The 14,334-nt window shown below is 34.4% G+C and overlaps 1 long non-coding RNA gene across 1 annotated transcript; it reads right to left on the reverse strand.

The window, feature by feature from the left end:
* Positions 1-1,115: 1,115 nt before the first annotated feature.
* LOC106295845 lies at positions 1,116-3,386 on the reverse strand. Its single transcript, XR_001261061.1, has 3 exons — positions 3,025-3,386; positions 2,648-2,766; positions 1,116-1,861 (listed from the first exon to the last, which is right to left on the reverse strand). It is a non-coding gene; the product is annotated as an uncharacterized LOC106295845 (long non-coding RNA).
* Between the last annotated feature and the right edge of the window lie 10,948 nt (positions 3,387-14,334).

Genomic DNA, 14,334 nt, shown 5'->3' on the forward strand with positions numbered 1-14,334 from the left:
TTTAGAAGTAACAGATGTGTCAATTACTTTGAACAGTTCCTCATCGTTGGTCATATGGTTTGTACAACCACTGTCAATCAACCAAGAATCACTTGAGAACTTAGCTGCTACAGAGCTTGTTGCGACAAACAATTTTTCTTCATTTTCTTCGATCATAGCATTTGCTTCATCCTTTTGTTGTGTCTTGCAAACTCGCTCCACATGACCGAGTTTACCACATTTTCTGCATTTAATATCTGGTCTCCACCAACACTTTCTTTCTTCATGACCTGTCTTCTTGCAGTGAGGACAGGTTTCATTGTTATTAAGTTTGTATATCCTTTTATCTGAAACTCCCTTTGCTTGAAGAGCCTCTTGAGTTTCATTATTTGCTTGAAAAGCTCCTTCCATTGATCCTTCTTCTCGCATTGATCGTCTTTGCTCTTGAGCTTGCATTGCATTTGCCAATTCTGCTAAAGAGATACATGATAAATCTTTGGTTTCTTCAAGTGAAGAGATTTTAGATTCGTATCTCTCAGGTATGGATACCAAAATCTTCTCTACAATTCTTTCATCTGAGAAGTCCTTACCAAGCAATCTCACCTTGTTGACAATACTTAGTAGCTTATTTGAATATTCTCTTATGGTCTCTGTCTCCTTCATTTTCTGAATCTCAAACTCCCGAATCTGATTAAGTATTTGCATGTTCTTGGTTCTTTCATTTCCTTCACACTCCTTTTTGAGATATTCCCAAATGCTTTTTGCTGATCCCAAATTCATTACTCTTGTAAATATGGTGCTTGAATAAACATGCCTTGGCTTTAGACTTCCTTGTCTTCTTTTCTTTGTGATTTCTAAGCTGGGCAAGCGTGGAATTTTCAGGCAGGGGAAACACTTCATAATCTTCTTCTATAGCCTCCCAGAGATCAAGAGCTTCAAGATGAACTGTCATCCTAAGTGCCCAAGCTTGATAATTTTCACCATCGAATACAGGTGGTGTGCTGGAGAAATTTGTTTCTGTTTCCATCAAAAATCCCTTAAGAAAAGTGCTCTGATACCAGTTTGTAGTTTTATAAAGATATTTATGATATTTCACACACACTGTAACATTACAACAATTTAGTACATATATAATCTAAAGGTTTCCTAAAAACAAAGGCTTCCCAAAACACAACCCACGTAATATTACGGATGTCTAAACATAGTCACTTGCTTTCCACATGCAAGTCATACCAAAATATATTACGTAATCACTTGACCACCTTGCAACATCTTTGACTAAGGCACATTCTAACAGTGAAAGAGCAAGGAGATGTTTACTACTTTTCATTTAAGAAAATTAGATTAAGAAATCTACTAATTAGGGGAAACGTAATATACTAACGCTTTTGGCGACGAAGAAACCGATGAGAAGAGTATAGCTGCCGAGGCTACTCACGAAGGAAGCGACTTTATGGGTTTGCCTTCGATTCGCAGAGATGATCGAGTGATCTGGTGGTTTTTGAAGGAGAAGGGAAAGGAGGGTTATGTGGTTTTGGGTGTGGGAGATGATATTATGATGTTGCATCCGAAGAAAATGAAGAACATAGAGATCCAAGCTCAGACTAACCATCATTCTCTTCCTCATATCCGCCACTCTCCTCCTATTTATCAACTCTGCTAGGCTTCTTAATGAGATCCAACCTCAGTCTCAGTTAGTCCCTACCAACCAAATCCCAACCCTGGATCCAACGAAAGCTGAGGAAGAACCTGCACCACAAACTACACTCCCACCTGTTCGAGTAGGGGCTACTAAAGACGAGCCATCTAGGAATGAGTCCCGCATGTTACCACCAGGAAAATGCAGAGCAAACCATACCATTAGCACTCAAGCATCACTAACCTTGATTTAGAAGCATAAGAACAAGTGGAAATTTCATTTACATGACATGGATCTTAGAATAATAAGTATAGAACAAGTTATATTATGTTTTTAAAATAAAAAATAAAAATAAATAAAAAATAGTGGTAGTTACTAAAAAATGATTTTCAAAAATATTTCTAACACCTTCAGCAGAAAACTAAACCCTAAACCCTTGAGTAAACCCTAAACCCTAAATCATAAAAACTACACACTAAATCTTAAAAACATTATCTTAATCTTAAACCCTAAACCTTTGGATTTACCCCATGGATTAGGGTTTAGGGTTTAATATTTAGGGTTTAGAGTTTAGTATTTAGCTGACGACGTTAGAAATATTAAAAAAAAAGTTTTTTGCAATTTCTACTATTTTTTATTTATTTTTACCTTTTTATTTAAAAATATAATATAACTTGTTAGATACTTATTATTTTGTTTCTTTTTTATAAGATATGGAATATAAAATAACAAAATACAATTGGTTGGTGAACTTACGTGTTCACGCTATGAGTGAACCCAAGAAAAACTCATATAATCGGATAATACCACATAGATTCATGTTGAGTTAAGTTAATATAAGAGATGAATTAATATGTATGCGTGAGTTTAACCGAATATTAAAAAATTAATCTGGATACAATAATTAAGAATCCTATGTGCCAAAGACAGACATCAAATATAACCAGATAAGTTATGATGTAACGATATATATATATATATATATTCGATAGTTCTCTAACTAGATATCTGGATATAAGGATTTGGTACCGGATAGGCCATGTATCAATAATGATTTTGGGAAGCTTTCAATGATTTGCTCACTGCACCCACCAATCTTTATGGAGAGAAGAGTACATTGCTGTACTTCCGTGAAGTTATGCACATGCCTATGAACCCGACAAAAAAACATCATTACCAAGTAAAAGACAGAACAATAAAAACCAACTTTGCAACCATATGAAGAATGCGGACACTAAAAACTTGTTTACTCAACTCAATTAAACACGGTACTGGTCAAACTAAAACTAAAGATTGATACTTTACTACGATTATACTGTCATTTAACAGAAACCCACTCAACTCTATATTTATGAAACAGAGGAGGTAGAAGAACAGAGAGATGGAGATAAAAGAGGGAACTTTACTCCATGGAAGAGGAGGTCAAGAACAGGGGAATCATATACGGCTTTGATTTCATCTCTGCTCCAGTCATTTATGAGACCTTCTCGGATCGTCCTTTCAGCATCGCTGAGGCTGCGGATGCAGAGAAATAAAACAGCAAGAACCAGAGTATCGAACAGAAACAGAAGCTCTCAGCTCAGATCGAAGTGCAAATCGAGCAAGCATCATTGTCTCCCTCCATTGCGCTGATCTTCGACTTCAGTCAGACAGGAGTCACCTAACTACAAACCAACCACCGTTGATAAACGATGGTGAAAGCTTTTTCCCTTTAAAAAAATATAATTATGATTTAAATGGAATTGTATACGCAATATCTAGGTGTGAGGTAAGTTTAGGTCAATGTCTGTAGGGATAATATTAGCATATATTATATCTTTGGTATAGTTTCCTTTAGCTAACCATTGGTTTAATGTGGTTTGGTTTCCTTTTGCCTAAACCACTTGTGTATAAATACATAACAATGTATAATTTCTACGGTTAATGAGAAAATTTATTTCATCATCTTCTTTTCTTCAATATGGTATCAGAGCACAAATGGATCCTCCATTGATTCTGTTACTCGAGCTTTTCTTCTCACCATGAGCATTTCGATTTCACAGTATCTTTCTGCTCTCTGTACTTGCTTCGTGATTCTTCTGCTCGAGTATCTTGGATTCGTTTCAACCGTTTTTTCTTTCGCTGTTCTCCGATTCTTCGATTGAGCTGATTCGAGTTCATTTCGAGCTCGTTCTTGCTGGATTCTCTTTCATCGATCTGGTTTTTCAGCTTATTATAAGGTCATTCTCTGCTTTTCTTTCTCATTCTAGCTTCCGCGAACATGGTGAATCTTGATTGTGCTTCTACGGATCAATACGAGAATTCGTATTACCTTCATTCTTCTGATCATGCAGGTTTGGTGCTTGTATCTGATCCATTATCCTCTGGATCTGAGTTTCATTCTTGGCGAAGATCGGTGCGAATGGCTTTGAACGTTCGTAACAAACTCGGCTTCATCGACAGAACGATTCCGAAGCCGTTGCCGACTGATAGTAATGCTGGATCGTGGTCAAGATGCAATGATATGGTAGCAACTTGGCTTATCAATTCCGTTTCCAAGAAGATTGGACAGAGTCTCTTGTTCATGTCAACAGCTGAGGCGATTTGGAAGAATCTTCTTTCTCGTTTCAAACAGGATGATGCGCCACGAGTATACGAGATAGAGCAACGTCTTAACTCGATTCAACAAGGCTCTATGGATGTAAGTATGTATTACACAGAGCTTGTGACTTTATGGGAAGAGTATAAGAACTATGTGGAGTTGCCGGTTTGTACTTGTGGACATTGTGAGTGTAATGCAGCTATGCTTTGGGAAAGATTGCAGCAAAGAAGCCGTGTTACGAAGTTTCTTATGGGCTTAAATGATGCTTATGAGCAAACAAGATGCCACATCTTGATGCTGAAACCTGTACCAACGATTGATGAAGTTTCCAACATGGTTTCTCAAGATGAAAGGCAGAATAATATAAAGCCTTATGTGAAACCGGAGTCTGCTGTTTTTCAGGCCACTGCTACATCAGAGACTACTGAGAATGGCTTCTATAATGGTCCAATGGAGAATGCTGCTTATGATGCACAATACCGGCCTTACAATAAGATTGTTTGTAGTCATTGTGGGCGTTATGGTCATACGTATCAAAAGTGTTATAAGTTGAACGGTTATCCACCTGGTCATAAGCTGCATAATCGTTCTAGTCAGACATCAGCTTCTCAAGCTCGAGGCAATTCTCAGTCTGGACCTAGACCATCTCAGACTTCTCAAGGGTCTCAGAGTTCTCAGAACTACTATCAGAAGAATGCTGCTGCTAATGTTGTTACTTGTCCACCATCAAATACTTTGGATTTAAGTCAGTTCAGCTCTGACCAAGTGCAGTCTTTGATCAGTGAGCTCACTTCTCACGCTCGTCTTCCTGTTATGAATTCTTTACCGGCTCAAGATGCTTTGCCTACTTTTCCCACGGCCACCATTACGGCACAAGGTTTTATGGATCCTCAATCATCCTCGAGTACTGTCTCAATTCCTTTTCCATCTTCTAGCCTTCGTTATACTCATAATACTCTCACTTTCCAATATCAATGTTTGTCTACTCTTGCAAACATAATTTCTAGTGATAGTTGGATACTTGATAGTGGAGCTACTACTCACGTTTGTTCTCAATTGACAATGTTTATTGAGACTTTTCCTGTGCAGGGTGTGACAGTGTCATTTCCAGATGGTACTAGGGTTGCTATTACTCATGCAGGAACCATTCATATGACAGATACATTGATTTTGCATGATGTTCTTCATGTTCCATCATTTCGTTTTAACTTGATCAGTGTTAGTTCTCTTTTACAACGTGACAATTGCTCTGCTCATTTTTACCCTCGTGATTGTTTCATTCAGGACCATACTCGGGACTTGATGATTGGTAAATGACTTCTTGTCAACAACTTATACATTCTTTCACCAGTAGTCTTTACTCCTCGCTCTGTATTTTGTGTATCTTTGGTAGATGGAAATGTTTGGCATCAAGGTCATCCCTCGCTTCTGAAGATGCAACATATTCCTGGTATTTCTTTTTCTAAATCGAGTCTAGATCATTGTCATGTATGTACTTTAGCTAAGCAAAAGAATCTCCCTTATGTCTCGCATAATCATTTGTCTTCATCTCCTTTTGATTTGGTTCACTTGGATACTTGGGGACCATTTTCTGTAGAATCTATTGATGGATATAGATATTTCTTAACGATTGTGGATGATTGTACTCGGGTTACATGGGTTTATATGATGAGGAGTAAAAGTGATGTTGGTTCAATTTTTCCTACTTTTATTAGACATGTTCAAACTCGATACAATACTCATATCAAAGCAATTCGTAGTGATAATGCCCCTGAGTTAGCATTCACACAATTAATGATTGATCATGGCATTGTTCATCAATTCTCATGTGCATACACTCCTCAGCAAAATTCAGTTGTCGAACGCAAGCATCAACACTTACTTAATGTAGCTCGTGCATTACTTTTTCAACTTAATGTACCTCTTGTTTACTGGAGTGATTGTGTGCTAACATCTGTTTACTTGATAAACCGTACACCGTCTCTGCTTCTTAATAAGATTTCGCCTTATGAGGTCTTGTGTAAGCAGAAACCTGACTATAGTTTTCTTCGCTCTTTTGGTTGCTTGTGTTACGCTTCAACGTATGCTAAAGATAGAAACAAGTTTACTCCAAGAGCTAATCCTTGCGTTTTTCTTGGTTATTCTTTTGGTTACAAGGGATATAAAGTTCTTGATATTGATACTAATCAAATTTTTGTTTTTCTTAATGTTACATTCCATGAAACGAAGTTCCATTGTAAAGATAAGTCTACGACTGTTTGTGCTGATTCTTTGTTTCCTAAGACAATTTTACCAGTGTCTAATCATGTTTCTTTGGATACGACTTCTTTACTTGTGCATCATACTGTTCCATCTCCTGTGGTTCCTGTCATTCCTGTGCTGCCGAGTACCACCACTGGACTGATGGACACTGTTACATAAAGCACAAGACAGGTTGATCAACCCATTGCTCGATCGAGACGACAAGGTAAAGCACCTAGCTATCTCTCTGACTATCACTGTTTCATTTCAACCAATTCATCTTTTCCTCCTCCTTCTTCTTCAATCAACTATCCTATTTCCTCTATTATAGACTATTCCACTTTAAAACCTTCCTATCAGTCTTTTGTCCTCTCTTGTACCCTCGAGACAGAACCGAAAAATATATATTAGGCCTTAGCCGATCCTGTTTGGAATGGTGCTGTGGGAATAGAGATAACAGCTCTTGAGACAAAGAAGACATGGAGTGTTGTATCTTTGCCTCCAGGGAAGCAAGCTATTGGATGTCGCTGGGTCTTCACGATTAAGTATAATCCAGATGGCACTATAGACTGTCCTAAAGTACGTCTTGTTGCTAAGGGTTACACTCAGCTTGAGGGAGTTGATTACATAGACACTTTTTCTCCTGTTGCAAAGCTCGCAAGTGTGAAGCTTCTACTTGGCTTGGCTTCTGCTTTTGAGTGGTCTTTAACACAGATGGACATGTCTAATGCTTTCTTACATGGAGATTTGGATGAGGAAATATACATGACTTTACCTGAAGGTTATACACCTCCTGGAACGCTTCCTCCTAATCCGGTTTTCCGTTTACACAAGTCGTTATATGGCTTGAAGCAAGCATCTCGCCAATGGTATCAGTGTTTCTCCCGTGTGATTCTTTCCGCTGGTTTTTCTCAATCACCTATAGATAACACTCTGTTTATCAAGCAGTTTGGTTCTTCTTTCCTTGCCTTGCTTGTCTACGTTGAGGATATCTTGATCGCTTCAAACAATGATATGGATCTTCAGGCGCTTAAGATGATCTTGCATAAGGCCTTTATCATCAAAGATTTGGGGAGACCAAAGTTCTTTTTGGGATTGGAGATAGCTCGAAACTCTACTGGAATCTCGGTATGTCAAAGAATGTATGCTCTGGATATACTTGAAGCAACATGCATGCTGGCTTGTAAGACAAGTTCTATACTGATGGATCCTACACTCAAGCTCACTCGAACAACTGGCAAGCCTTTGGAGAACATTACTCAATATAGAGAGTTGATTGGTCATCTTCTATATCTGACTATCACCAGACCAGATATCACTTTTGTAGTGAATAATCTGAGTCAGTTTCTATCTTGTCCTACCGATATTCATCTGCAGGCTGCGTATAAGGTTTTGCGTTATATCAAGTCGAATCCAGGTCAAGGCTTGCATTATGCTGCTGATACAGAGCTTTGTCTCAATGCCTTTACTGATGCTGACTGGGCTACTTGTCCCGATACATGACGGTCCATCTCTGGCTATTGTGTTTATCTTGGGACTTCTCTAATTATATGGAAGTCTAAGAAGCAACCTACTGTAAGTCGTAGTAGTACTGAAGCTGAATACAGGAGCATGGCGTTGGCTACATGTGAACTTCATTGGCTGGCTCAGTTACTGCAGTATTTCAAGGTCAAGGTTACAGCTCCGGCGAAGTTGTTTTGTGATAACAAGTCTGCTATGCACATTGCATCTAATCCGGTCTTCCATGAGCGAGCGAAGCACGACGAGGTTGATTGTCATACCGTAAGAGATCAACTAAAGCGTGGGTTCCTGAAGCTCTTTCCTGTTTCATCCACAAATCAGCATGCTGATATCCTCACTAAGGCTCTGCATCCGGGACTCTTTCATTCTCTTCTAGCTCAGATGTCCATTTCAAACCTTTTTAAGCCTAAGTCTTAACCGGTTTCAGGGGGGTATATTAGCATATATTATATCTTTGGTATAGTTCCCTTTAGCTAACCATTGGTTTAATGTGGTTTGGTTTCCTTTTGCCTAAACCACTTGTGTATAAATACATAACAATGTATACTTTCTACGGTTAATGAGATAAGATGGGAATTATGAAAGTAGAACAGTGACATATCCATATAGCTAAATAACATTTGTTTTGTGATTATCTAGTGCAAAACCCCTAGGTTAAACTTGTATATCTACAGCTATATATTATTTTTTCAATTATTTTGGAACTGTCAACAATATAATATATTTTTTAAAAATGTTTATATCAAAAATATAATTGTATATAATAACTTTTAGTTCATATACTATTTAAAAATATGTTATTAGAAAACTATGAAATTTTAGTAATTCATTTAAGATATTAATGACAAATAAAATTTTAATTATAAATTTGTTTTTATTTTAATTATAACAAAATATATTGAGAAAATTTTAAAAAATATTACCAAAAATTCAAATATTGTTAAAAATAATATATTAGTGTAGTAACAAAAAACAATTCAAAATTCATGTAATGTTCCAAACTCAAAAATAGTAATTTTCCAAATTTTTCTTGACAATAAATATTCAAACTCAAAATGAAAATATTTCAGATTTTACAAAAGATAAAATCATAGATAATAAAGAATAACTTTTTGAAATATACCACAAAAAAACTAACTATATTTGTTGTAAAATTTAAAGCAATCTAATATTTTGAAGTCTTAATTTAAAATAAAAATAAAACTTAATATCATAACATCCAAAAATAAACTATATCAATAAAATTTACTAAAATAATATGATAGATACTACTATGTATAAAATTTACTAAAAAAATAGGGCTATATTATTTCAACAAAAGTGTGTTTTTACTTGTAAATTTCGTAAAATACTAAAATGATATATGTTAAAGTATATTTTCTTAAACACAACATGCAAATATAAATTATGTTAAGCATATTTGTTTCTATAATATAACTAAATAAAATTTAAAAATATATTATATGCATAAATGTATAAATTAAAGAAAAACATATTTTGAAGGAAGTTCTCTATTTTATTATTTCATATTGTTATTTTATTGTGCATAACTCTAAAATATACTAGTAAGTAATAAAAATTAATAACAAAGTAAAATGTAGTAAGCAAATCACTATATATTAATAACTAGGGTCGGACCGCGCTACGCGCGGGATATATGATATATGTGTAATTTATGTAATTGTATATTTTGTTTACGTGTGTTTTATGTAAACTTTTGCAAGAGAAATGTAGAATATTATGGTGCAGAGAAATTATGTCTGAAGATTAATTACGTTTTATTTTTATATTTGTGTCGATATTAATAGGTTTTGGTTTATAACATATTATATTGGGTGGATGAGGTGTACGTGATGTTCTTATTGTTATTTTTTGTGATAATTATAAATATGTAATTAGTTAGTTAATTGTTATTTGCTATATTTTGAGCTTTTTAGAATGAACTTGTGGTTCTAATAATTATCATTTGTATGAATGGATTGGGTTCAACATGTAATTGCATTTTGGTATGATTTATGTTAAGTTAAATATGATATTCAAGAATTGTGTAAAATAGTGGAATCGTAAATTTGATTATTTATATTATAAATTGACACTTAAATGTATAGTTATAAAATTTCATTTCAAATATTTCAATTTGTTTAAGGTCGTTTCCTAGATAATATATTATTTTAATGTTTTTTTTTTTTCTAATTTAGCTAATTTTTATATTTTATATAAGGCTATATTTTATGAAACCAAAAAATACTCAACTAACAATAAAGATGACAAAAATAGATATATTTCAATACTTTTTTAAAAAAAAAAAATATTTTTTAAAATATCAGTTTTTTGTATGAAAATATGATGTCACGATAATATTTTGATGTTTTTGCTTAAAAATTAACTATTCTGAAATCTATAAAAAAAAATTTGTGTATATTCCAAGACAAATTTATTTTATTTTAACATATTTTCAAACGATCATTTATATAATTTTGATCAATAGTTTTACGTGTTTATAATATGTTTTGCATATTGATTTGTATTTTATGTTTACTGACTCGTCTATCAAGCTATGTAACTGATGTTTTTCTATATAAAATAAAGTTTGAGTTTGATAAACCCTTTAACAAAAAAAAATAAAATAAAGTTTGAGAATTATAAATTTATTATGATATTCTTTTTCTACATATCATAAACGAATTTAAAAAAGTATCACATACATTAGTTAGCTATATTTCACTTCTTAAAGTTACAACTCCAAAACGTTGGTAAGATGAATCACCACATTACATTCCGAATATTTGATCAAGTTTGATTTTCTGTTAACAACTTTTTCTGATAGTAGTTTATTAACATCTATCATGGTAGTTTAATTTTTGTTTGTTTATAATCTTAGTCTTTCAATATCCAAAGAAAGTTCTAAATTAGCCGTTGAAGTTAACAAAATAATTTTTAAAAACATTTTAAAAGAAAATATAATGTAACTTTTTAATATTTTTATTAGTATTAGTGTTTATACTCTAAATTATTGGAGTTGCTAACTGTGGAAAAACTATTGTTCTATGTATTTGATCAGTAGCACTTAGCTTTATGATATATTTTTTTGATCAAAAGCTTAATGATATTTTCAAATTACAAAAAATATATGGAAAAAGTTAGTAAATATTTATTTATTTTCCTTTTTCTCATAACTGAAACTGGCTTTTCTTTTTCTTTTGACTGTGATTGAAACCGGATAGATATGATGAGTTAATTGATTAAATGTCTTTTTTTTAACCCAAATTTTCATATTAAAAGGTAAAGGCCCAGTAATTAAGCAGTCCAAATACAGAAAATTTTGCATGCGAGTCGGAGGAACCGGAGTCAGGGCCGGACCTTTTGCTAATTGATTCTCTATTTGGTTAGGATACGACAACGTTTAACAATGGTACATGTTTCCCTGAGTTTAATAACCTAGATCTTTCTCCATCTTCGTAAGTACGGCGAGTTTAGGATCGTCTTTCTCCTTTTTTGTGTTATCTTTTTCTCTAGAATCGCTCGCTTCTTCGTCTCCGATCGAGCTTGATTTATCGCTAGCCTCCAGTCTTCTTTCACGCTATCAATCGCTGGCGGTTTTAGCATCTTCATGCTATTCACCAGCACAACCGTTGATTTTACCTTCTTGAGCCACCGGTGAACTTCTTTACCGTCTGAACCACAACACAGCTTCTATCGCCGCGTTAACCACCTTCAGATTGGTAAGGTACTGGCTCTTTGACTTTGTTTTGTTTTTGGATTTCGAGAATTTTGGTAGCTCCATTAATACTCTCTTCTCTCTATCCTCTTCACAATCATCAACAAATTTCTTCATATCCTTTATCGCCTTGATCCTCCTCTCTAATCCATCACTAACGCTTTCTTCCTCCTGCTGTGGCGTACTTGTTTCCAACGATTGTCTTTCTTTGGGAAGTCTTGGGTTTCCTCTCATATTCGAGAGCTCTGTTTACCATTGTGCTCTGGAAAGTTTGGGAATGAAATGGTGAGGTTTACAGAATCAAGGCTCACCTATTTATATATGTAGATTCACCGACTTAAAGCAAGATGAGAATATTGAATGAGAAATTGTGGAAAGAGTGGGTAAGATGGTGTTAAGAAGAACTTTAATGCAATTGATATGGTGTTAAGAAGAACTTTAATGCAATTGATTGAATCCGGTTGAGTTACGTAACGTTTCTAATTTTAATTGCATTGCAATTGCAGGGGAAGAAATCCAATCGGTTGGACACAACAGCAACTTACACCGGAGACTGGCCGGAAATAGTCGTCCTCTGTAACTTAACTCGGGCTCCCTTGTCAGTTCAAAAACACAGAGTTCAAGAATGGCTACAGTCTTAGGCATGTTTAGTCACGGTCTGGAAAATGATGATAAAAGATGGTGGGCTTAGATCATGTAAGTTGCTCCCCAAGTGAGTAAACTATCTAAGACCGCATCAATTTCATTAAATCGTTAAAGAAGCGAAGAGTTTCGAGATGGTAGGACAGGTGTCGCACTCACAATCAACGACTTAGTGACGTGGATGCTGATGTGTCTCAACCAGGAGTGAATAAACTCTTTTTTATAATAATAGATACCGAATAAGAAATATAAACAACAATATTATATAGTTACACAATATATAACACTAAAATGAAAATTATATATAAAAAACATTTGTAATAATATGAAATACATTTATAATATTGAAAAATATCCGCACATGCAGGTTAAAATCTAGTATTGTGTTAATTTTAGCTTTTTGTGATACTTATTTGAGTTTTAGATCAAAATATTTTGATTTGTGCCTTATTTTCAAAGAGGTGATTGTATCTATATATATATATGATCGATTTTTAATCAAGTATAGTGTAAATATTATATTTAATTATTTCATATAACCTTTTTGACATCCTATCTTTACTTTATTATTTGTGAAATCAAAATAAATATAAATACAATATAACATGATATAGAAAATATTTGAGTGAGCTACTGTTGTTACTGAATTGGAATGTCTAAATGTAACCAAATATCCTACATAACAGGGAATCATTTTATTAACAGAATTATAATAAATGTATTTATAATACTCTAAATATTGTTACATGATTTATTAGACCTTTTAAAATTTAATGACAACTATTTATCAGTTAGAAAAAATATGACTCTAAATTAATATAGTAGATAACACATGATCTTGTTGCCGTTGCGAGATAAACAGATAATCTAGTTTAAAGAAGAAAAAAATCAGAATACCATCATTGTATATACAGTATGCGTCACCACCCAAACTCACTTACGCAATTCGGTTTATATATTTTCTTTTGGTGTAAAAATTCCGTTTATATTTGTCAGTGAATTAATACTGGTTGGCAAAGTTTCTATAAATTTTAAAGTGGCTCACAATCACCAGTAACAGCTCTTTCACATTTTCCTTACGTGCTCTGGGTAGCATCCAGTTTGATGCAACGAAGAAAACGTTGCGTTTAGTTCGTCGAAATCATTTCTTTGTGGAAGCATCTTCCATTGGGATCTGATAAGGTAGGATTCCATCCCCCCTCCCCCCCACAACACACATTTTTATCAGCCGAAACACAATATCGTTGGTATGATAGAAGCAGTAGCACTACAACGATCTTAAATTAAGCCATGTTCCAGAAGCCATCTTTTGTTTTTTCTTTCAAACACCATTTCTGTTGTTGTTAACAGTCAATTAGAAAAGAATAATATGTTACCTTTACCCTAACTCAGAGACATATGAAAGCACTAAAAACCATAAACAAAGTAGCAGACTTCATGCTTAAAATCTGATAAAAAATTTCTTATAACTTGAAAAATGTTATGAATCATGAAGTGGATGGTTCATAACCTAAACCATACAAGTTCAAGACTAGAGTACATTGGGGATTTACATCCAGCCACATAGAAGACTCATTCAATCTTATGTCTTTATGAGTTTGACCATGTCATTATGTAGAGTATCTTTGTAATCAATTCTCCTTTTGACTCCACCTTGTATGAACCACTATATATAGTGGTGTAAGCAATAAGAAATATACAACACATTCTCACAAATTTTCTCTCAAATCTTAACACGTTATCAGCACGAGACTCTCTCCACCTGAGCAATCCCATCCGCCGGCGATCATCTCTTTTCCGGCCATCTCTTCCGGCCCTCAGCCTTGCTCCGCCGGCCAAGTCTATCCCTCTCACGGTTTTCCGGCCAGCTCCTCCACCTCTCTCTCAACCAGCTCATCCGCGGATTAGCTCTCTCTCACGGTGGTCCATTCAGATCAATTTGGTGTTTTCTAAAAGGTAAACTAATTTATCCATAAAATCTAAGAACACCACATATCTGAATCCTGATTATTA

The sequence above is a fragment of the Brassica oleracea genome, chromosome C1 (assembly GCF_000695525.1).
Source record: "Brassica oleracea var. oleracea cultivar TO1000 chromosome C1, BOL, whole genome shotgun sequence".
In the NCBI taxonomy this organism is placed as follows: Eukaryota; Viridiplantae; Streptophyta; class Magnoliopsida; order Brassicales; family Brassicaceae; genus Brassica; species Brassica oleracea.